Raw genomic sequence first — 26,426 nt, forward strand, 5'->3', positions numbered from 1 at the left:
TAAGTAGATGCAGTTAATCTGAAAAAGTAATTTCATTTAGACAGATTGCTTTATTTATAATTATACAACAAAATTTTTTTTATTAAAAAAAAAAAAGAGAAAGTATACACATATGAAAACTATAGAACTAATAATAACAAAATTAATTATGTAAAAAAGAACTGCCCTAGAAGTTCAACTGCGTTATCTACAAGAATGACTTTCTATTTATCACCCCGACAGTTTTCTGGGCTGCTCATTTGTACGCGGTGGAGCAACAAATGCTCATATACTGGAACATGGTTTGCCTGGGATGCAGTGCTCATGAATTTTATCTCTATCTTGACAAAAATCACTTTGATGGTTGCCAAACTTGACCTCACTTCTCTTCCAAATTTGAGTCAGATGTCAATCTCTCCTCCAAGTTTTCAAGTAGATCTTGGTACTCCACAAATACAGGGTGTGACTGAAGCACACATCAAAAGATGTGATATTTGTATATGAACAACACCACAATTATTATCATTAATCAGAAAAAAATTTGAGAGATGCATACCTGAAGGGTGATGCTATATGCGTTCCACAACCGCAAGTCATGCCGAAAAAGATCAAAGAGAACCTGCATAAACCTCGCAGAAAAAAGGGCCATTCAAAAGACCGAACTTCATGACATAAGAATCATATTTATCTACCCAGCTCTTTGATGCAATTCTAATGGCAACTATGACTTGCATTTGCACATGTAGAGATGTGGGGGAGTAGGGGCAAGTTGAGACATAAATTTTTAATTGAAACAAGGCTTTCGTTGGCAACCATTATCAACAAAAGATCAAGCTCCAGTGCATACATGAGCAAGTAATTAGCAGTTCTTTAATCCAACTATTTGCAAACAACCATCCAATGAAGGCCCAAAGAATGAAATATCTGGTGCTGTTTCCTAGAATACAGGAGCACCACTTACCAATGCACTATGCAGCCATTATTAATACTGTGTTACAGTAAAAGGCAGTAGAAACATTCCATTTTTTACTAGAACTAGAGAAATTGCACATAGGAGCTTGACCATTTCCAGAGTGAACATAATTCAACCTTGAGATGAAAGCAAGATAAGCCAAGCAATTCCAAGTATGCTAAAACAATCAAAATGAGAAGGTGTAAATGCCAAAATTTGAATCAGGTCAATCATACCTCAGATCGTCTTAAGAGAGTGGCTAGGACAACTATCCACTCCTTGAACTTGACAGAACACATATGAGCCAAAAGAAACTCAGCATCCAACCGACTCTGCAGTGTTTCCATTTGGAGCTGGAGAACATAAAATACAAGTTCTAACAAGAAGAAAAAGGAGAAAACTATACAATTTATGGTAAGCCTGATCAGAACTTGATCATAATTGAATTTTCTTCAGGGAACATGCAACATATAATACTGATTCATTATATATGCATAATTTGTTCACATGCCTCAAAAAATGCTAAACAGTCGCACCAGTAAAAATATTTTGATTTCAAATATTCTATTAAACACTAAGAAGAGTTGCTAAAATTAGTCTAACAAATACCACCAAATGAGCTCTCAAAATTTTTCATGTTGGTAAAAAACTTGTTTACTTCATCACATGCTCTCTCTCTGTGTAAAAACCCTATATTAAGCAGTCTATGCATTCTACTGTTCTGGTGACTGGTGTCTGTCCGGACAGTCAGGATGTCTAGCCATATATTTATATCACCTAGAAAAGCCCTGAACAAAAATTAATAGTAATTACCAGAAGATAAAATATAAATAAGAAAAACAGAGCATAAAAAGTTAAATGAGCCGAGGGTCACAGCGATGGGTGACCACACCGGGAAGTAACTGCGAGGTCAGTCCTAATCCTAATCCTAATTTTGAACAGGAAATTGTGACACCGCAATCTTAAGGACTATTGTGAAGCTAATGGAAAAGAGGAAATCACAGAAAAGAGTTGATAAGTAAGTCAAATAATAAAATCAGGACTCCGGAAGAAATACCGGATTATTTGCAAACCGGATCAATCCGGCGATGGGCAAACTGGTCAATTCACCCTTAGAGGTGACTTATGACCTAACTGTCTAATAAAATGTGAGAAATTAAAATTGTGATATATATAATTAAATTGAAGAAGTGAGGAAAAAAAAAAAGAAAAAAGAAAAGAAAAGAAAATAAAGATTAATGACATCATACATGACAGCATAAAGCTATAATTAAAATTTAAGAAATTATGGGATAAATACAATACAAAAGGGACCAATAAATATTAAAGGATAAAAAAAAAACAAAATAGTTATCTTCTTCTTCAACCTCCTTGTCGCCCCATTTCATTCATCTCTCTCTTCTCTCTTTCTTTCCACCATTAACAACACCACTAAGCTCTAACACTCCAATTTCTTCCATAAATCACATGCTAAATTAATAGAAAACATTCAATTGACACTTGATAGAAAGAATTGAAGCAAAAGAAACAAGAAAAATTGAAAGGATTTTGAGAATTGGAAAAGCTCCATGAAAGGTAAGCTAATCTAACCTTCCTTTTTTGGTGTAAATGGTTGATTCAGGATAGGATTGAATGAAATTAAATGAAGAAAAGTGAAAAACTATGTATGATTGGTAACCTAGAGATTTCAGCCAGCCTAGTAGTAAGTAGGAATTGATGGATTTGGATGTAATTAAATATGTTGGTAAGTTTGATTGAGTGTGTAGATGATGTTTAGATAGTTTAATTTCATGATTTGAAACAATTGCATAATTAGGGTTCTTAAGCCTCTTGAAAATTGAAGGAAATGACTTTAATTGAGGTTAGAAATGGTCAATTGGGATCATTTGTAATGTGTTTGAATTTGTAGAAACAAATTGTGATTCAGATTGGTTAGGGTTCCTATTCTGACAACTTGACCTAGGTATCTTTTAGGGACAAAAACTAAAAATTTACCAATCCAATTGGTGTGAGACACATAATGACATATTTTTCATTTAGAAACCATGCACAGAAAATGACATTAGCATAGTGAACAATTAGGTCAAATCCGGATATTGTGCACTGTCACTGTACCAAAATGACCAAATGGCCATAACTTGGGCTAGACAGGTCCAAATGACCTGATTTTTGTGGCATTGGAAAGGTATGACATTACACTATAACTTTCATGAAGAACACCAATTCAAATTCTGTCCATAATTAACTCATTTTGCCCCCCAAAGTTAATGGTCCAAAACTACCAGAACCACTTAGGTGCCCAGAAAATCTGGGTTAAACCAATCCGGCCAGCCATGTTCAAATGGTCATATCTTGGACTACAAAACTCCAAATAGAGTGATTCAAAAAGGGAATTAAATATAAGACAATAAGGAACAACTTTAATGAAGGATATTTAGCCAAATTCCCACTGTAGATAGACCAATGGGACAGTACAAACAAGTAACCAAAAACTGAAATTTTGATATTTAACTCTAATAGGCTTTGAATTGAATTTGGCAATCAATGCCAACAAAAATATGACTCAAAATGTGGCATGTGAGTGTAATTAGAATTAACATATCTAATTAGTATGAAAAAGTCAATATTTTGATCAAATGGTCAAATGAATAGTAACTACAATTACACTAAGTACAAAATACTCAATTTTATGGGATAAATTAAGCGTACAAAATTTAATTATTGAATTTATTTATTAGAAATAAATTAAATAGATATTGAAACACTCTAGTTATATATTTTAGTGGGAAAGGAGCCCTCCAAGGAATGAGGAGGAATTGAACCAAGACAAGTCAAGATAAGAGGTTTGTGCACAACTAACTCTTTTGTTATTTTTCACTTCCAAATTGATTTGAATAAGTTTATTGTATAATTTATAATTTTTGTTGTGTTAAGAATTTTAATTTGTTAATGAAATTGTATAAATTAAATGTAAATTTTCTTATGCATTTAAGGATTTATTGCATGGTTTTGAGAATTGTAAATTTTAAGTTTGATGTGTTACCAACCTTAAGCATGAATTTATAATAATTAAATATGTTAATGGTTTGTAAACACTTTTGTAAATAGAAATTGTTTTGAATATGATTTGAAACCACAGTTGACATGGCAACATGTTTTGAATTCTCATTAGCTTGTCTAGTGAGATATCTCCTCCACTAGATGGAGTGAGTTCCTTCCTCTCTGGCTTGCCAGTTGGGGAAGAGTTTGGATAAGTATTCATATATACTAGCTAGTCTTTGTTTCTACCTTTTAGCCTCGGTTATTGGGAGAGTTTGAAATGTCGTGGTGTACAACACGGCATCTATTATGAATTTTGTGTCATGGGTCCAACTGTGTGAATTGTTGGCAACGCCCTTTAAATTATGCATAGTTTGATAAATTGTGGTTAAAATAAATAATTTGTTAGTGATTCACAATTTTTGTATTGTTTCATTATTTAAAAGAAATGTAGATAAATAGTTACTATTTGATCAAAATGTTATTCAACTGAATAATTTGCATGAATGAAAATATTGATTTCTAGATATCATGAATTTTGAAGAATTTAGAAATTTTAAATTTTTATTTGTTATGAGTTGTCAAAGCATAAATTGTATTAAGTTTTAAATTATTAGTTTGTGCAACACTGAATTTACCACTCAGCGATAACTTTGTATGCTGTCGCAAGTGAAAGAAAATATAAAGCAACTGAGCGAGATTACTGAAACACACACTGAGACTATCTTCGGGTATATCATAGGTATATCATTGTACATTAGATTTTGATGTAATTCTGTAATTATATGTATGTAATTTCATTTGAGTAGTTGTATAAACTCTTTTGTAATAGATTTTTGGACTGTAATCAAATACAAATTATTGTAATATTATCTTGAGATTTTATATACTTATAAAGTTTTGTGCTACTAAATTTTTAATGTTCCCATGAATGTAAATATTAATTTTGTTAACTTAATAAGATGTTTCAATGTTTGATTTAATTTAAACTGTGTATTGCGTTGCTTGTGCTGATTTGTGAAATGAAATTAAATAACAGAGTTGTGGTTAAGAAAAATATTAAGAGTGTTTTTCTTTTCAGGTTTTGAAGAACTTTTTTCTCAAAATACAAACGGCACTCTATCAAAATTTTTGTAAAAATCGGCACTCTATCAAAATTTTTGTCAAAATTGCAGAGATTTTAAATATCTAAAAATTTGATTTATGTTTGGACTTTAAATAAAGGTTTTTAATATCTGAAAAAAAATTACCCACCAACCTAAAAATGAACGAAAATTGTTTTAAAATCACTTGTAGTATATTTAATGGGTTACCGGCAGACGAAGTTCGATAATTCATTAGGTGTACTACGGGATCATGTTACATCTTACGAGGAGTAGGGTGAGACACTCTCTCTCTCTCTCTCTCTCTCTCTCTCTCTCTCTCTCTCTCTCTCACTCTCACATACACACACACAAAAAGAAAAAGAACTAAAAAAAGTGATGCTTCCTTCTGTTCACAAAGAAAAATGAGAGATGAAAAGGAATTATGCTAAGCTATCACCATGCAGCTTAAAACTATAAGGAAAGAATATCAACAATTAATGAATGTGATGTTCATACCTTCTGCCCAATAAGTTCCAGACCTGATGCAAAATTCTCCAAGCGTGCAGAACCGTATCTTTCTCGTTGAAGATATTCCTGCAAAGTAATTCAAAATCCTAAAACTACTGTATTACAAAATATAATGTCCCCACAAAAACACTGCAATTTTTTCTTACCACTAAATCAAACTGACTGCCTTTTACAAAGGGAACAAGCTTGGAAAGTTCTTTCCCTGACATCAAATAGCTAGCATGGCTTTCTAAAATATTCTTTACAGAAGCAACATAAGCACTTTGCTCTTTGAACGAGGTGCTGCTCCAAAGAAAAAGGTAACTCGTTGGTTTCATTCCTGTTGTAAAGTCAGAAATATCTAAAAGATGCAAAGAGTTTCAGGCACATATTAACCTCTTATCCAAGGATGTCTTTCTGAAACTAGAACGGAAGAGAAAATAACCCAAGAATCTCGGAGACAGTCTGTCAGATTCTGTTGATGCCTGATTGTATTCTTTTCCAGATCTCAACAAGAAACGCACCTAGGAACCACAAGAAAACAAAAAGACAAAACTATATCATCTAATGCTAGATTCAGATATGATTTGTTCAAGAAGCACAATCATGGCCTAAATATACTAGCTCCCCAGCAAGTTCATACAAAGATTCATCCAGTGTTGCCTGCATATGGTTGTCAGTTTTAGTCACAGTTTAGTCATAAACAAAACCATAAATATGGGAGAAAAACTAGCAGCAGTAACCTACTAGCAATTGTCTACCTGTAATAAACGTAAAGCACAATATTGACTGACAGCAGGGCCTTCAAGTTTAGCAATAACCTATAAAATTCACAAAAGGAATGAATTAATCCAATATAGTTTTATCCAATGCACATTTTCATTGCAAATTTGTTATCCAATACGGCTCTTAAATTTTACTCCCACAAGAACATGCAAGGTGTTTCCTTTTAAATGATATACCCTCCCAGCCCACAGAAGTGCATCACCTATTAAATATTATCATGAAATAGTTTTAAGGTTATAAATACTCTAGAGATACAATTTAAAAGCCTAGGGCAATACTATTTAACTGCACAACATAATTCGAAGTAATAACAATAAAAAACTACAATATAATTTACAGATAAAATCAATCAAAATATGTCTTTTCCTGCCAAAACTTGAAATTCCCTGACCCAAGTGTCTAATATAAAGGAAAATAATTATAAAAACAGATGTAGAGCAATCTGAGAGACAAGGAACGATGAAATTCTGACACCCAAGAGCTTAATGTATTTAATAGAGAAATTGAGAAACTTGTAACTCTTACCAGTATATAGCATGCTGCAGTTCGATACCATCTCCTTTGGAAGCATTCCTCAAACAATCTTAAACATGGAAACAAAAATAAAAATAATTAGATACAAGTAATAACTTTTATTTTTTCAGCTGGGTGAAAGTGAATATTAAGTCCAAAATAAAATGAAATGAAATCCTAGCTTCATCAAATGCTGTACAAGGTTCATCTAACACCAGCAAAATTTGTAAAACTCCAGACAAATTTCATGCAAGAACAGAGGAGAACATCCATCAAAATAAAAACAATAAATTCTCAATAAAAAATGTATTTGGTTCACAGGCATAAAATGGCAAAATCCTTGCATGGCCATTGCCATTATATTCACTGATATCAAACCTGAAGTGCTCAAATTAATCAACTATATTATGTGCTTGGAGACTAGCAAATTCTCGTTTCCTGCTGAGGTATAAACTGACAGTAAAAGGGCTAAACCTAGCTTGCAAATGACCAGCAAGGCCACCAACAACAAATTATCATGAATCTGGAGAAGACAGAGGAAGAGTTTCAGGCTTCTCATATTTTTGTTCAAGAAGTCACTACAAGCCTTTGTGGCTTTGTCCTTCTTACACAATTTTTTCCACCTAAATATGTTAGAAAAAAACCTTCAAAAACAAGGCAAAACTCAAGTGTGTTTGTGTGTTTTTCATTTTACATTTTTAATCTCAAGGTGTGATAGCATACTCTGTAGATCTTCCAGCAGCTGAGAATAAATCTGCCCAGTGTCGACCATCGGTTTTTCTTGTAACACTCACAACTACATCAAGATACTCTGGAAAATTTCTGATCAAATCACAGGTCTTCTCCAAAAGAGAGAAGTTACCAGTGCCTGCAGAGACTGATTTTTGGTTCTTGTTTGCATTCTTCCTGCGAGTGATATTCAACAAATTCAGGATGTGAATAATGAATTTAGGCTGTTTATGTCAACGCAAATGAAAAATTCAGAATGTCAACATCTAAAATAATTAACTTTCAGCTACTCATCCATGGTTAAGAGAAGGAGACATCAGATAGGGTCCACGAGCCAATAGCTAAATGAAAGTTGATAAAATATTAATCACAATGCTTTCCAGCTACGGTCACTGAGTTCAAAGATAGTTCACAGTGACAACAGTTCCCAGAGTAATTTTTAATCATACTTGGTTTAGGGAAGCTATTCTAAGCATAAATGTTCTAGTTCTATTGGATGATAAATAATGTTTTTCATCTCTTCGCTGATTATATATACCTGGAAATTTCTGCATCAAATACAGTAAAAAGAAGCCATTCCAGACAATGGGAAAAATGAGACATTTGTGCTGATAACTGTGCCAGCCTTAAAGCCTCCTCAATTTTGTCCCTCTGGCAAATAAAGACATGGAACCATAATCAGAATAAGCAAAGGGAACTTAAAACTTGTAAAAAGCATACACAGAAAGCACACCAGGGAACTGGTTTGCTCTCATCAAAACAGCAGGACTAGCATATGGACTACCACCAGTTGACCATATGCCAAATCACAAGAAACGGCACAGTTCAATATGTTCCGTGCTTGTTAATGGGAATATATTTTTCTTAGTAACATGCCACGACTTTGGGGCTATAATTCACCCCTTGGGCAAACAATCAGCCTTAAGTCCTAAAGTTCACAATGATTGATGTCCTACAGAGTAGGAATAAACAGGACCTTTCGGTTCTGATTGAAGCTCATGACTTAAGCAGGAGCTCAGACTCAGAGGCTGGTCTTTGTGATATAGCTTTCTACTAAGATGAATACTTTACGTCATATATATATATATATTGTCACGACCCAAAATTCTGAACCGTGACCGGCGCATAATTTAAGTATTCTTAAATCATGCAAGCCTTATCAGAGTATCTTGAATGAATATATTGTCACTTACTAATCCCAAAAATAGACAAAATCCAAATAAACAAAATGCTGAATAAACATCATAAATATCCCATAAGTAAACTGCGGAGTCTCTACAGATTTCAATAAAAACTTAAACTGTTCAATAAACTAAACTAATTATTAGCCCGAGAAAACATGAATTCGGGCATACCATGAGAACAAATCAAAGTTGTCCCTCTCCAGAAAATGGACTGAATATTTGGATCAGCTGCAGAATTCTACTGATCTGAAACAGATAACAGACAGAGAAAACGTGGTTTGAGCTAGATGCTCAGTGAATGATAATTATAGCACACAACGGAATAGGAACAGGCAGACGCTTGATTAATTTCACAATAAATTTTCTATTCAATAAAATCATGCTCATGCTGTCAAAAATCATTAATAAAATAACTTCATAAAAATAAAAATATAAAAGAAATTCATTCAATAAAAATTTTATGGTACAGTGCACCAGGGTGATGATACCCCACATCACCAAAGGCCAGATGGTAAGCGCGCTACCAGATATCAGATACCTTCCTCCTCCTTCACAGATATCAATGCATATGATACTAATGCAAACCATAAACTGCAATGATGCATGACTCGACAATGCAACCTAATACCGTGATAGTCCACACGGCGGGGCCAGATAACAGAAACAGATACTGGGCACAGGTACCAATTCAAAACAGAAAATCAATTTGTACAAATCAATCAAAATCAATAAAAAATTTCAGATAGCAAATAATAACTGATAGTGCAATTTCAATAGTGTATTTCAATAGTTTCAGAGAGTCAATAAAATCAAATCACTCTCAAATCAATTCAATAAAATCAAATCAATCTCAAATCAAATCAATAAAATCAAATCAATCTCAAATCAATTCAGTAACACATCAGTAAATTTTATAGTCAAATATCAATCAATATAAATACATTAAAGGCCTGTTCCCAGAATCCTAATGGATCTAATGCAGAGATAGTTGACAAAATCAATTATTTAATCAAAAACGAAATAAAATTCAATAATAATATAAAACTCTAGAAAATCATATATAAAATAATTGTTAAAATATTGATTTAAAATTTTATTTAATAACAAACTTAATGCTAATAAATTTTATAAGGGACTAAAACGGTGCCATGTACTATAATTACCACTCACCTGGAACTTCCAAGACAATAGTTATTTTCAATTAAAGAGAAACAATTTCAGCTGACAGAATGAATATTTGAATCTCCTACATACTCAAAATATAAAAGAAAAATATTAAATAATAATAAAATAAAATAACTTTAATATATATATATATATATATATATATATATATATATAATGATTCGGTGAACAGAGACGAATTCATAGGAATTCGGTGAATATATAGGTATATATACAAAATCTAAATTCAATGTTACTATTAATCATGATCAACCCAATTCAATATCAATAATCAAAGAGAAAATAAATTTTTAAAGTAGTTATAATGAATCAAGGAAGAAAATAAAATCAATTTCACCCATTATTAAATAAAAAACGAGAATTTTTATTTTGAAAATACAATCAAAGGTGATGAATTGAGAAATAAAAATTTAAGAATTATCTGCGCACATCAGATTATTTTATATATATACGTATAAAAATAAATAAAAGATTATGAAAATACCTGTTGAGAGTATTTGATAGGAAAAGGAGGTGACAAACAGGTTTTGAGAGCAAAATTTATCAGAAGAGATGATTAGTATATATATATATTTCAAGAGTTCTATTAGGTGTAGAATGGGATAAGAGTTATTATTGAACTGGGTTGTTCAGATTGCAGATATATATTTAATTTCAAAAATAATATATTTATATATCTAAAAATAAATAAGCAGACCATCTAATAAAATATATATATTTTTTATAAATATATTAAATTATTGTTAGCTAATTAAAATAAAATAATAATAAATAATAATTGTATATGGGTTTTCACATACTTCCCCCCTTAAAAAAAATTCGGTCCCCGAATTTGAATAGACAAAGTTCTAACCTGAAGAATCAAATAAGTGAGGATATTTGGCTCGCATTTGGTCTGCCTCCCATGTGGCCTCACTACTTGAGTGATTATGCCACAAGACTTTGATCAAAGCCACTTCCTTAGATCGGAGTTTCCTAATTTGTTGATCTAAAATCTTTACTGGTTGCTCCTCATATGACATATCATCCCTAAATTGCATGGTTTGAGGTTGTAAAACATGAGATAGATCTGGTACATACTTCCTAAGCATAGAAATATGAAAAACTGGATGTACATGTAAAAAACCAGGTGGAAGAGCTAAACGGTAAGCAACTGCTCCAATTCTCTCCAAAATTTCAAATGGACCAACAAAACGAGGGCTAAGCTTCCCTTTCTTCCCAAACCTCATGATTCCTTTCATAGGGGAAACTCTCAGAAATACATGATCACCAATCATAAATTCTACATCTTTACGCTTAGGATCAGCATAACTTCTCTGTCGACTTTGAGCAGTCAAAAGTCGATCACGAATTAGTCGAACCTTCTCTGAAGTTAATTGTATCAACTCTGGTCTAGTAAGCCTTCTTTCTCCAACTTCATCCCAACAAACCGGTGACCTACACTTTCGACCATATAATGCCTCATATGGAGCCATCTCTATACTTGCCTGATAACTGTTATTATAAGCAAACTCCACTAAAGGCAAATAATGATCCCAACAGCCACCAAAATCCATAACACATGCACGAAGCATATCCTCTAATGTCTGTATGGTCCTTTCTGACTATCCATCCATCTGAGGGTGAAAAGCAGTACTAAAGTCTACTTGTGTTCCTAAAGCTTCTTGGAATTTCTTCCAAAATCGATAAGTAAACTGAGTACCACGATCAGAGACAATGGAAACTGGAACTCCATGAAGACTAACAATCTTGTTTATATACAACTGTGCGAGTTTAGCAAAGTCATATGTAGTCTTTACAGGAAGGAAATGAGCAGATTTTGTCAATCTGTCCACTATCACCCAGATTGCATTGTAACCACCTCGTGTACTAGGTAAACCCACAACAAAGTCCAACCAACAACAAAGTCCATGGCAATATGCTCCCACTTCCACTCGGGAATAGGCAATGGCTGAAGTAACCCAGATGGTCTCTGATGTTCTGCCTTAACCTGCTGACAAGTCAAACATTTAGCAACAAAGTCTGCAACATCCCTCTTCATGCCACCCCACCAATAATGCTCCCTTAAATCACGGTACATCTTAGTTGAACCTGGGTGTACTGTGTAAGCAGAATGGTGTGCCTCCTCCATGATTTCTCTTCTCAACTCAAAAAACATTGGGGACACAAAGTCTAGTGCCATAACGAAGAACTCCATCATCATTCAACATGAATCCTTGAGCTTGGCCTTGATGAATATTATCTATAATCTCACACAGCTGAGAATCTCTCTTTTGGGCAGCCTTAATTCGATCAATCAAGATAGGCCTAACTCGAAAATGTGCTAAGAATGATCCAGCTATGATTTCAAACTCTACTCCCTGATCTAGCAACTCATGTAATTCACCAATCAAAGGCCTCATCTTGGTAGATATATGGGCTAAACTACCAGAAGACTTCCTGCTTAGAGCATCAGCCACTACATTAGCTTTTCCAGGGTGATACTGTATGGTGCAATCATAATCCTTCAGCAATTCTACCCATCTTCTTTGCCTAAGATTAAGATCACGTTGGTCAAAAATGTATTTGAGACTTTTGTGGTCAGTGAAGATTTCACAAGTCTCACCATACAGATAGTGCCTCCAGATTTTCAAAGCAAAAATTACTGCAGCCATTTCCAAATCATGAGTTGGATAATTCTGCTCGTGTCTTTTCAACTGACGAGAAGCATATGCAATAACCCGTCCATGCTGCATCAAAACACATCCTAAACCAATCCTAGAAGCATCACAATATACTACATAACCCCCTGATCCAGATGGAAGGGTTAACACTGGTGCTGTAGTTAAACGAGTCTTAAGCTCCTGAAAACTTTTTTCACAAGTCTCAGACCACTGAAATTTCACATTCTTCTGTGTCAACTTAGTTAAAGGTGCTGCAATACGAGAGAAGTCTTGAACAAACCGTCTATAATACCCTGCTAAACCCAAGAAACTACGAATCTAAGACACAGTTGTGGGTCTAGGCCAATGAAGCACTGCCTCAACTTTCTTCTTATCAATGCACACCCCATCCTTCGATACTGTATGGCCTAGGAAAGCCACACTGTCTAACCAGAATTCACATTTTGAGAACTTGGCATATAGCTTGTGTTCTCGTAAGGTCTGAAGGACAATTCTCAAATGCTGTTCATACTCCTTCTTACTCTTTGAGTACACTAGAATGTCATCGATGAACACTATAACAAATTGATCTAAGAAAGGCTTGAAAACTCTGTTCATGAGATCCATAAAAGCGGCCGGAGCATTGGTAAGACCAAAAGACATTACAAGAAATTCATAGTGTCCATACCTAGTCCTAAAGGCTGTCTTGAGTATGTCTTCTTTCTTGACCCTCAATTGATGATACCCAGATCGAAGATCAATCTTGGAAAAATACTTTGCACCTTGAAGTTGGTCAAACAGGTCATCTATGCGTGGAAGAGGATACTTATTACGCACAGTTACCTTATTCAATTGCCTATAATCAATGCACATTTTCAAAGATCCATCTTTCTTCCGTACAAATAACACAGGAGCACCCCATGGAGAAACACTAGGGCGAATAAACCCCTTATCTAGTAGGTCCTATAGTTGCTCCTTCAACTCCTTAAGTTCTGCGGGTGCCATACGATAAGGTGGCATAGATATGGGCTCAGTTCCAGAAACTAAGTCTATACCAAACTCTACCTCTTGCTCCAGAGGTAAACCTGATAAATCTTCTGAAAACATATCAGGAAACTCCTTAACCACTGCAACATTCTTCAAACCTACACCTTCTACCTGAACATCTCTAACATAAGCTAGATACCCCTTACACCTCTTTCGCAATAATCGTCTAGCACTCACTACTGAGATAAAATTACTAGAGGCTATACTGCGATCTCCCTAAAATTGAAATTCTTCCTCCCCAGGAATTTTAAAGAGTACAACTTTATTATGACAATCCAATGAAACGTGATAAGTGGCTAGCCAATCCATGCCTAAAATCTCATCAAACTCAAATATATCTAAAGAAATAAGATCTGTAGCTAATTTCCTATCTCCAATGTGAACTATACATCCCCTATACACCATATCAGTGTCTATTGCGTTCCTCATAGGTGTTGATACAGATAAAGGATACTCTAACAAAGTAGATGGTGTACTAAATATCATGGAAGAGTATGGAGAAACAAAGGAATGGTTGTGCCCCAGTCTTAGCCATAGGCGTCTATTCAGATTTTTGATTAATAGTTTGAGGTGGTACCTCTCTTGTTGAATCAACGTTTGCACCATTAAGACCCTTGGCCCTAGTTCTCCTCTTACGTCTAACAGACCCAGGCACCTATTCATTTTAATAAACAAGCATTAAATTTGAAAATGTGAGCCAAATTAATATAGGTGAAAAAGTACGAAGGACGCAGATATCTGAAGCAATGATAAACTGAAAAGACGTTAAGGATCCTATGCTCATAAGTTTACTAGACCTCAACCAGCTCGATACCAACTTTGTCACGACCCAAAATTCTGATCGTGGCATAATTTAAGTATTCTTAAATTATGCAAGCCTTATCAGAGTATCTTGAATGAATATATTGTCACTTACTAATCCCAAAAATAGACAAAATCCAAATAAACAAAATGCTGAATAAACATCATAAATATCCCATAAGTAAACTGCGGAGTCTCTACAGATTTCAATAAAAACTTAAACTGTTCAATAAACTAAACTAATTAATAGCCCAAGAAAACATGAATTCGGGCATACCATGAAAATAAATCAAAGTTGTCCCTCTCCAGAAAATGGACTGAATATTTGGATCAGCTGCAGAATTCTACTTATAAAGCAGATATGACAGAGAAAACGTGGTTTGAGCTAGATGCTCAGTGAATGATAATTATAGCACACAACGGAATAGGAACAGGCAGACGCTTGATTTATTTCACAATAAATTTTCTATTCAATAAAATCATGCTCATGCTATCAAAAATTATTAATAAAATAACTTCATAAAAATAAAAATATAAAAGAAATTCATTCAATAAAAATTTTATGGTACAATGCACCAGGGTGATGATACCCCACATCACCAAAGGCCAGATGGTAAGCGCGCTACCAGATATCAGATACCTTCCTCCTCCTTCACAGATATCAATGCATATGATACTAATACAAACCATAAACTGCAATGATGCATGACTCGACAATGCAACCTAATACCGTGATAGTCCACACGGCGGGGCCAGATAACAGAAACAGATACTGGGCACAGGTACCAATTCAAAACAGAAAATCAATTTGTACAAATCCATCAAAATCAATAAAAAATTTCAGATAGCAAATAATAACTGATAGTGCAATTTCAATAGTGTATTTCAATAGTTTCAGAGAGTCAATAAAATCAAATCACTCTCAAATCAATTCAATAAAATCAAATCAATCTCAAATCAAATCAATAAAATCAAATCAATCTCAAATCAAATCAATAAAATCAAATCAATCTCAAATCAATTCAGTAACACATCAGTAAATTTTATAGTCAAATATCAATCAATATAAATACATTAAAGGCCTGTTCCCGGAATCCTAATGGGTCTAATGCAGAGATAGTTGACAAAATCAATTATTTAATAAAAAACGAAATAAAATTCAATAATAATATAAAACTCTAGAAAATCATATATAAAATAATTGTTAAAATATTGATTTAAAATTTTATTTAATAACAAAATTAATGCTAAGAAATTTTAAAATGGACTAAAACGGTGCCATGTACTATAATTACCACTCACCTGGAACTTCCAAGACAGTAGTTATTTTCAATTAAAGAGAGACAATTTCAGCTGACAGAATGAATATTTGAATCTCTTACATACTCAAAATATAAAAGAAAAATATTAAATAATAATAAAATAAAATAACTTTAATATATATATATATATATATATATATATATATAATGATTCGGTGAACAGAGACGAATTCATAAGAACGTATTCCCCTGTCATTGTTCCCTGTTCATCCACGTCCACTGAATACGTTCCTATGAATTCGTCTCTGTTCACCGAATCATTATATTAATAATGGGTGAAATTGATTTTATTTTCTTCCTTGATTCATTATAACTACTTTGAAAATTTATTTTCTCTTTGATTATTGATATTGAATTGGGTTGATCATGATTAATAGTAACATTGAATTTAGATTTTGTATATATACCTATATATTCACCGAATTCCTATGAATTCGTCTCTGTTCACCGAATCATTATATATATACCGAATCATTATATATATATATTATAATGATTCGGTGAACAGAGACGAATTCATAGGAATTCGGTGAATATATAGGTATATATACAAAATCTAAATTCAATGTTACTATTAATCATGATCAACCCAATTCAATATCAATAATCAAAGAGAAAATAAATTTTCAAAGTAGTTATAATGAATCAAGGAAGAAAATAAAATCAATTTCACCCATTATTAAATAAAGAATGAGAATTTTTATTTTGAAAACACAATCAAAGGTGATGAATTGAGAAATAAAAATTTAAGAATTATCTGCGCACATCAGATTATTTTATATATATACGTATAAAAATAAATAAAAGATTATGAAAATACCTGTTGAAAGTATTTGGTAGGAAAAGGAGGTGATAAACAGGTTTTGAGAGCAAAGTTTAGCAGAAGAGATGATTAGTATATATATATATTTCAAGAGTTCTATTAGGTGTAGAATGGGATAAGAGTTATTATTGAACTGGGTTGTTCAGATTGCAGATATATATTTAATTTCAAAAATAATATATTTATATATCTAAAAATAAATAAGCAGACCATCTAATAAAATATATATATTTTTTATAAATATATTAAATTATTGTTAGCTAATTAAAATAAAATAATAATAAATAATAATTGTATATGGGTTTTCACATATATATATATATATATATATATATATATATATATAGAGAGAGAGAGAGAGAGAGAGAGAGTACCTGAAGAAGGTGCCTGAGCAGGCAATGCAATATAGTTTGAGCTTGAGGAGATGGCTCAAAACAAGGAAACTCAGTGCATGTTGAAAATGACATTCTCTGGGAGACACCAACGACGACACCAGCATTTGGAAGAAGTCCCAGAGGATACACTTCACGATCAAATTCCAGCTCTGGATCCAACTAACATATCAATCCTAAGTTAGTTGGCAAACTTAAGATACAACAATAAAATTACAAGATCAAAATATCTCAAATCCAGCAGGTTTCCTGTCAAAACATGAAAACACATAGAAGCAAGACTCTAGACCGCTAATGTCCCAAACACAACTATTTAAAATACACGAAGACCTTTAGAAACAATAGGCTAAGAAAAGTTCTTCATTAAAAAAGGAAACAACCATAATGCTAACACCAAAGTCGGACCAGAATTAGAAGGGGGGAAAAACACTAACTCTTTTTACCATCTTCAAAGGAATGTAAGTTAATAAAGACCAAATCAACATCAGGTAACATGGAGCTAATAGGAAACAAAAAAATATTCCATCATCTATTGAACTTAACTTTCAGAGTAGGCAAAATACCATAGGCATTGTCTAATTAATAAATAAAATATAAGCAAATACTCACTGGTCTCATTTCAGTTTCATCTGCCAAATATCTACAGTATGAAGAGCTTTCACAGCTAGTTACATAACATACCTGCAAAAAATCCTCCTGCTTAGAAGGATCACCGCACAGAGATGGATACCAAACCTGTAAAAATAAGCTTCCAACAAGGAATGGCATTACGTGGATTAAATCATACCCACTAGAAAATCAAACAGACTATATTAAAGAGCTTAACAATTGGTTACCTGCATCCCTCGGTGGCCATAATCCAACCAAGAAACTTCCTCAATTAGATTAGTCTTCTCCTCTAATTGACTGCACGTAACCCAGACCAATTCAACAGAGTCAGTGAGCTCTCTTTCACGTCCATCATCCAAATCCAAAAGCGAAAGCTCCCCATTTGTCCTCAGTATCAAACATCTACCAAAGTGTGCAGGTATTCAGAGGCATGTTGAATGCAAAAGATTGTACTAGTCATTGCACAGAAAAAATACCTAGCAGGCTCTCTCATTATTAAATCTGATGACAATGAAATATAATTCTTTAAGGCACTTTCTTTTGGAATCTGATCAGGGATAAAACGCATCGCAGCAGGATGACTCTTTGCAGTCATGATTGAGAGTTCTCGTACTGTAGAAAGCTGTTTGTCATTTAATCACGTAAAATTTATGAAGAATAAAGTTTTCATCAAAGCAATATAGTTTTCATCAAAGCACTCTCAATAAGAGTAAAATGAAACTTCAAGAGCTCAAAACTAACCAAAAACAAAACACTCTCATCTTTGGTGATGACAATAAATTGTTAACAAAAGGCAGACAGAAAACATTCATTTACCTGCAGGTCTGGAGTGCTATGAGGTGTCAGTTCACCAAATAATTTCACATGGAATATATGGACATCAAACGGGCAATAACTAACAAGTATATGATCTTGATAGACATCCATCACCATTGGCTTGGCAAGTAATGACTTCCGACAAAGCAAGGAACTCTGATCAAGATGATATCTTGGATAAAATAGTAATTCATAGCTTTATTAAATCAAAATTTTTACATAAGAACCTACAATCCTGCAGAATCAAATGGGTAACAAAAATCCTTATCTAAAACAAGAATACATAAATTAAGAAATCACTAATACATAGGAAAAATGCTTAAGCAACCAGCAAGGTTGGTACCAAGTCTAAACTAGAAATTTTGATGCAGCCAAGAGGGCAAAAGATAGTAGTTTGTTTAACAACTACTTATCAATTTGAAAACTTCAGAGATCTCTATGATGAGCTGATTTGGTGGGCATAGATTGAGTGAAAAGCAGGATTGAAATAGACATTAACTTGGGATTTTATTTCAAAACTTATGGGCACTTCTGTAAGCAAGGATAGAATGTCAATTTCTGCATATTTTTTGAGGTATTTCAACAATTTGTCTACAGTCTTCTACAAATTTTTAAAGAAACATAGGAAAATTTTCTTTAAGTTTTCAGTCAGTGATGCACAACCAGGAAGGAAAAAGGAACAAGATAAACAAATTCTCTAGAGAAACTAATTCTCAAATAAAACTTATAATTCTCAATAATAATCATAATAAAAAAACTAATGAATAATCGAAAATCTAGCCTATTTATAGAGTTTCATAAACCTATTGTCTACCTGTTCAAACCATAAATTTCCAATCTCACCCAACATTAGCCCACAGCAATCACATTTGACAGATAAGTAAAAATCTGTTTCATACATCTATAGAGTCAAAAGGGGCTCAAGGTGCTTATATAAAAGTAAACAAACTTCAAAACAAAGTAGAATATGTAAAAGCAGACTGATGATAACTCACGTGTTAGAAGAATCAATGTAGTTGCAGACGACAACAATCTTCCCCAGCCATAGCAAACCTTTGCACTGAATCTTTTGTTCCTGAGAAATATCTCCAAACACACCCCACTTTTTCAACTGCATATCATATAAGATCAACCCATGAAGACCAGCAATTGCTAAGTACATTCCATCCTTGCTAGCTGCCACATGTTGAACTGGCCAATTTTGGGAGATGTAAGAAACCTGGGGGAAAAACATATCAGCTTCCCCAAATTGCAAGGAAAATGAGGATGGTCAATGATTATTGTTACATTTAGACACATACTGGAAGATTTAGGTGCAAAATTTTAAGTTCATCAGTATCCTCAGACTGTACAACAAGCAACCGATCTTCGCCATAAATCACCTGACGGACATAAGTCATGCCTGAAACTCCTCTGCTAAGACAGCATTTCCCAAAAGAAAATGCTAGAATTCTCTCCAAAGATCCTTCTTCAATTGCATAAAGCTTATATCCATATTCATCCCACTACATCAGTGAGGTGCCACCCATCAATGGCTCATATTTACAATCTTGCTTGGGCTTAAATATTGGAGAAGAAAAAGAACTTAGACCAACTTGACGGATTGTTGACATCAAACGACAGCCAGAGATGGACCAAACTGTAAGTCCTCTTAACTTCCACCCAACAGCAAAAGCAGAATTATCAGGTGTCCATGCAATACAACTGACAGAACCAGTGTCATCCATTGAATATCTGCAAATTAAATAGACCAAGACATAAAATTTCTCAAACTTGATGAAATAAAGTCCAAATACAAAAGTATATTGTAGACTCAAGTGAGAAACCACAAAAGAAATAATCATCTAAAATAAAAGACAAAGGAGGTCCAAAAACAACCTTAGATTACATAAATGCAAATTTAAGAAACCTTTAGATTTTCATTAGGTAGAAGAAATTGTTCTCGAGTTCACCAAAAGGCAAAAATCTAAGCAACTGGTCTGGAAAACTAAACTCAAAAGCATTCAATTATCCCACAACTTGTATAACCTTACTAATACCATGCAAATCTTACCCCCAGTCATATAAAGACACGGAACGGATGAGTGATGCAGATTCTGCTAGGTCATATAACTCAACAACCCCTCTTCTAGTACCAACTGCAAGGATTTGTTGATCTGAGGCTACTGAAGTACATATAGCATCACCAGAACCCAACTTGTTTTCAGCTCTGATATATTCAGCTTGCTTTAAACCTTTCTTGCTTACAGAGCATGAAACTAGTTGTCCGTCAGCATATAAAACAAATAGCAACCTCATTGGCAAGGAAAGCTCCAGCTGTGTAATGGCAAGCTTCCTGGTGATATTGTGATTAGGTACAAGACCCCCTGTAGCCTTTCCAGAACCAAGGCCATTAACTAAAGAGCATGGTAATATAGAGATTTCACTGCTCTCATGTGGATAATGATCTAGTTTGAAAGCCCCATGAAACTACAGAGAAAGACAGGAAAATCAAAATGGAAATCACCTAATAGACCGTGTCAAACCAAGTTGGCACAAGAAATAATCCGAAAAAAAAAAAATGCGGGTTCTATTACCTCTCCCTTCCAAGACATACTGTATAAAGATCCATTGGAAAGTCCAAGAAGCATATGTTTGCTATCACTCACGATATTGCTCCTGTCAAGAAAGATACAAGGAAACTATCAAGATAAGACAGAAAAATACAAGAATGCAAGAGCAAAGCACCGTATACAAGTATAAACAATAATCAATTTAGTTAGCGATCTCAGAAAACCTACATTATATGCAACACAAATATATTAATAACACAATGCAATGTCAGATTTTAATCAGTGTCTACAAGTCAGTAAGAGGTCAGTGCCACTGTTCCCAAAATTTGAAAAGACTAGCAATGCTACTTACACCGTCAAGTTGTTCTCCACAAAAGGTACCTGCTCACTAAGAAGAAGAGCTATATTAGCAAGAAACAAACCAGACGGTTGCTTCCCTCCAATTTGTATTCTTTTTTCAGTGAATTGGACCTTAAGTATGTGAAAAAAGAAGGACGAGGTCTGCAAACAGTAAAAGAAAAGGCAAAAAAAGGACGAGTAAGAAAATGAGCACAATCGTGATCAACTGAACTATACTTTCAGAAAAAGTCTATAACAGAAAGAAATTCAAAGTAAGAAAATAAGAAACAACACATGCATAATCAGAGATCACTTTTCACGGTTTTCTATAGAAAAAAAAAAAAGTTGCAACAACAAAGTTCAAAAAAAAAAAAAAGCCCTAGCTAGTGGCGCCAATACCTAGTTTGAAGTCAAGTATGTATGTAGTAAAGCTGAGCACGTTTCTAACCTCAACTCACTGACGCCCTCAGAGCAGAGCTACTCAAGCTCATCCCCTTTCTAACTCGATACGAAAAGCAGTTCAAATTCATTTTTAATAATACGGAAGCATGCACCAGATTGACGAAATCTATCTAAATGCATACGCGCATTCAAAGCAATTAGTAACTGTAAACAGAATGCCTCGTCCTAAAAGTATCAAAATTCGCAATAAATCATCAAATGCAATACTCAAATGGAGAAATCAAACCAATTGAAACCACTTACAAGAATGGCGATCAATTTGGCATCGGGACTCCACACAGCCTGTAAATTCTCGCCCTCTCTCTCCACAGACTCCGCATCTCTCTTGTACTTTCCCAACCTCAACTTATGCTGCATGATCCAGAAATCATAACAGAATTCAGAAATTGGAAAAACATTAGAAGCACACGCATATACATGAATGCAATGTATAAATACCTGGGAAGAGCTCCAGAGCTCAAGGTGAGAGGGGGAGACAACGAGCAAGAGGCGATTGATAACTTTGAGGTAGATAATCTGCTGTGAAGAAGGACAGAGTCCTGGCTCGAGAGGGATCACCTGAGGCCATCCATATGCCATATACATCTTCTCTCCCTTGTTTTTCAAAACTATGGTACTCTGAATTGTTTTCGTATAGGATTAGACGCTGTTTTCAGAGACCTAAAAATGGAGAGGCTATGGTTGAGGAAAGAGTTGTGAAGCATTTCCCGGGAGAGTGACGAACCAGAGCATTTCAGGTAGATAGATCTCGCTAAGAGTTTTGTTATTTTGACTCCGTTGGTCATTGTCCACTCGTAACGCTCCTCTCGATATGTTCTTTTGGTAAATAATTTTACTATTATTAATATTTTAATTTTAATCTCTTTATTTTAAAAAAATAAATTAAAAATCTTCTAAATTTTAATTTTATCTACAATAAAATCCTTTCCATTTGAATAATTTTAACCACCAGTGTGTCAGAAAAATATTGAAATGCTCTTAATTATATTAGGAAAATAGGAGATTTAAATTAATCCTAATTTCAGCCTATCGATGATTCAAATTCTATTCCCTTTCACCTTTACTTGCTATTTTTAAAATTATTTAAAAAAACATTTTAAATACTATTTAAAAATATATATTAAAAGTTAAATAGCTGAAAATGTATTGCTCATGTTTAAATTTAAATTTTTATTTTCTTAATTTCTTATTAAAAAATTAAAAGAATAATTTATTATTTTAATATCTTAAAAATAAATTTATTAAATTTAAAATTAATTTTAAATATTTTTTAATTAATATATTTAAAAAATATATTTTTCCCCACATCATTTTTCAATGGCAATGCAAAATAGATTTGTGTATTTCTTTAATAGATAGCGATCTAATGTTATCAAAATGTGTTAAAGGTATGTTGCCATTATTTCACAATTGCCTACAATTTTGTGGATTAAAATTATAATTTACTCATATGTGGAGTCCATTGCATTGGTAGAAATGACATTTTCTACTATCATATTATACAGTACACTTAAGTTCATATAATTTAATAATTAAAGAAATTTAATCCCTGTAATTTTACATAAACCCATTAAAAAGTTCATCTAATTTTGCATTCAATTATAGTTTAGTTTCTTAGTTTGATTTTTACAAATCAAATAAGCTTTCAACACATTTGTTATTTAACGACCAAATGCACTTTATTATTTTAAGGATCAAATCATTTATTGAGTCGTATTCTCTTTTCTTTTTCAAAAATTTCATTAAAATGTTTTAATTAGGCAGAAAGATGCAAGCTTTTAAGAAAATGCTCCATACCCTTAAAGAAGAATCATAACTATAACCAACAAAAATCTAGAACACAGGCCTAAAACAATACAAGAAAGTCCAAGCCCAGATCAATCAGCACTTTTCCAAAGAACTCTAGGCCAACAAAAATGGATGAGGAACTCGCAATTGATGATTCATATCAAGCAACCTGTGCTGCACTTTCAGGGGTCGTTTGGCATAAAAAAAAACTCCAGACAATGGCCAATCAAAAACCAGCAAGACCAAGGAGAGGCCTGTTCAACCCAAGTAACACTACAGGAGCAACCAAAACTAGGAACCACTATAAATTTTGAAGAGAATGAAGGCTATAGGGCCAAGAAAACTATTCAAGCTCAACAATGGCAATCCACACAAGGAAGAAGAAGCTAAGGAGCAAGACTTGTCTCAATCTCTTTTAACCAGGGGGATGGCTCTCACTAAGTCGACTCTTCAAACCCTATGAATGCTTCCTCCTTCACAACCAACAGTAGAGACTTCCTCCTACCAAGTCCACACAAGCGCTCACATGGACATGCAATCCACCCAACTCAAAGTAGATCAACCCTTTACTTGGATCGAGGGATTATGATGGTAAGAAAAAGTAAGGAATGATTTTAAGGAAATTTTCATTTGTTTGGATAGGAAACCTCCAAAAACCTTCTAATTTCTAACTCACCAATTTAGTAGGTCAGGAAGGGTTGAAAAAATTTTTATTTTTTGATTTTCTATATTACTCATATCAATTTTAAAAAATTTTCAAAATATCCCTTCTTATTATAAAATAAAAAGTTTCATAAAAATGATAATTTTGTAATTTTTATATTTAACATTACTCTTTAATACCATCCAACTAAATAAAATAAGATTATAAAACATTCATTTACGTTACCTTCCTCCTAAACATAAATAAAACTATTATCTTACCTTATCGTATCATATCTTCCTTTACCTTTATCTTACCTTATTCTATTAAACCTCTCTTCACCCTATCCAAACAAACCCTAAAATACCACCAAAGGAAAGAAAACAATAGCACACAAATAATTAGCAGCCCACGTTTACTCTCAACCATTCATCATTGCTATGTCTCAAATAAAATCTTTTCGTAATCCAACCCATCAACAAGGAGGGAAACTCACTGACTAGATTAAGGAAGGCAGCCTTCCCCTATCCGAAGGGACAAAGAAGAGCTATCAAATGTAATAGGAAGAAGAGACCCTAATCTATAAAGAGAAGAGAAACAATCGTAAATTTCTCTCTCTAACACATAGAGAGAGAGCGTGTTAATAGGAGTTCTTATTTATTTAGTCATGTTCTTTAACAAAAAGGAGAACTTTCTAATATGACCTAACAAAACCACTAAATATTAAAAGAAGTATAGATGAACCCCGATTTTTTACAACATAATCTGCATGATTTTCATGTCAATTAGCAGGGGCGGACGCAAGCATTCAGTGGGAGCCCCCACTCTCCCCTTATTTTTTTAATGAGGTTAGAAGGGTTAGGTTTAACCTAACAGGGACCATGCTTTCTCCAACTGTGGTTGTGGGCACTACACGTTTGCAAGGAAGGGAATTATTTAGTCTTTGTGAAGATTTGACAATTATAATTGATAATATTAATCTTTTTCAGGCCCTATTTTTCTTTTTAAAAAAAGCATATATATATATATATATATATATATATATATATATATATATATATATATATATATATACACTAATTTAGGTAACATATTATACATGATTCCTAATTTTTTTAAAAAGAATTAGATATATTGTAATTATAAGTTTTTAAGTCAATGACTCTAATAATAATAATAATAATAGGTGTTATGAGGCAGCTTTATTTTATGTTAGTCTTACATTTTAAAAGTTTTTTATGTTCTATTTTTTACTATAATGTTTTTATGCCAAGTTTTAATATCTTAATATTCTAAATTTTAAGTTGGATGCATAGAGACCTGGGTTTAGTAAGAACATTTTTATCAAGACTTTGTTAGGTATAATTTTATAATAAAATTTATTTTATTTATAAATAAATTTTATAATAAAATTCATTTACAAATAAATTTTTTTATTTAATATATTTTATATTAAATATTAAATTATTTTAAATAAAATAAATTTTGTGCTTTAAATAAATAAAATAAAATAAAATAATATTCAATAAGACGATAATTTTATTAATTCATTTACAAATTTTAACAATTTTAATGAAATTTAATTTAATTATAATAATTTCAGAAAACTGATTCTTACAAATTTTAAATAAATTTTTATTTAAATCAAATGCTAAAATCTTAGATTTATGAATAAAATTTATAAAATTTATTTATACCAAACATTAACTAAATTTTTTTTAGTTATTTAAAATTAATAAAATATGTGATTTATAAAAAAAATTAATGTTAATTATTATTTGATAAAAGTGTAATTCATATATAATTATAATAATTATATAAGTATTTTAATTTTAGCTCCAACTAATATCATAATAAAAACCAAAATAACAATAGCGATATTTAAATATCCTAGAATATTTTAAGACCACTTGCTGAGGCTTTTTTCAAACTTACATATTCTGATCACATCCCTTTATTCGTGTTTGTTACTCGCCCGCTCATTGATGGAAAAAAAAAGACGCTGTACCAAAATTGATATAGATAAAAATAAAATTACTATAGTTATTTTTATTTTACCAAAGAATAAAGAAAATTAACTTTAGAGAAGGTAATGCCACGGAAACTGTAAGAGGATACGAATTATAATGTGGCTGGTGACTGCTGTTACTTGTTAATGGGCTGGGGTCGATGGGCCCGATTCAATGTAAATTAATAACCAGGTTGATTGTATAGAAAACCCCAACTCAACC

At 32.8% G+C, this 26,426-nt stretch overlaps 1 pseudogene; it reads right to left on the bottom strand.

Moving 5' to 3' along the window:
• Positions 1–13: 13 nt before the first annotated feature.
• On the bottom strand, positions 14–22,558 carry LOC110638050 (uncharacterized; annotated as a pseudogene).
• Between the last annotated feature and the right edge of the window lie 3,868 nt (positions 22,559–26,426).

This window comes from Hevea brasiliensis, chromosome 2 (genome assembly GCF_030052815.1).
Source record: "Hevea brasiliensis isolate MT/VB/25A 57/8 chromosome 2, ASM3005281v1, whole genome shotgun sequence".
Lineage (NCBI taxonomy): Eukaryota > Viridiplantae > Streptophyta > Magnoliopsida > Malpighiales > Euphorbiaceae > Hevea > Hevea brasiliensis.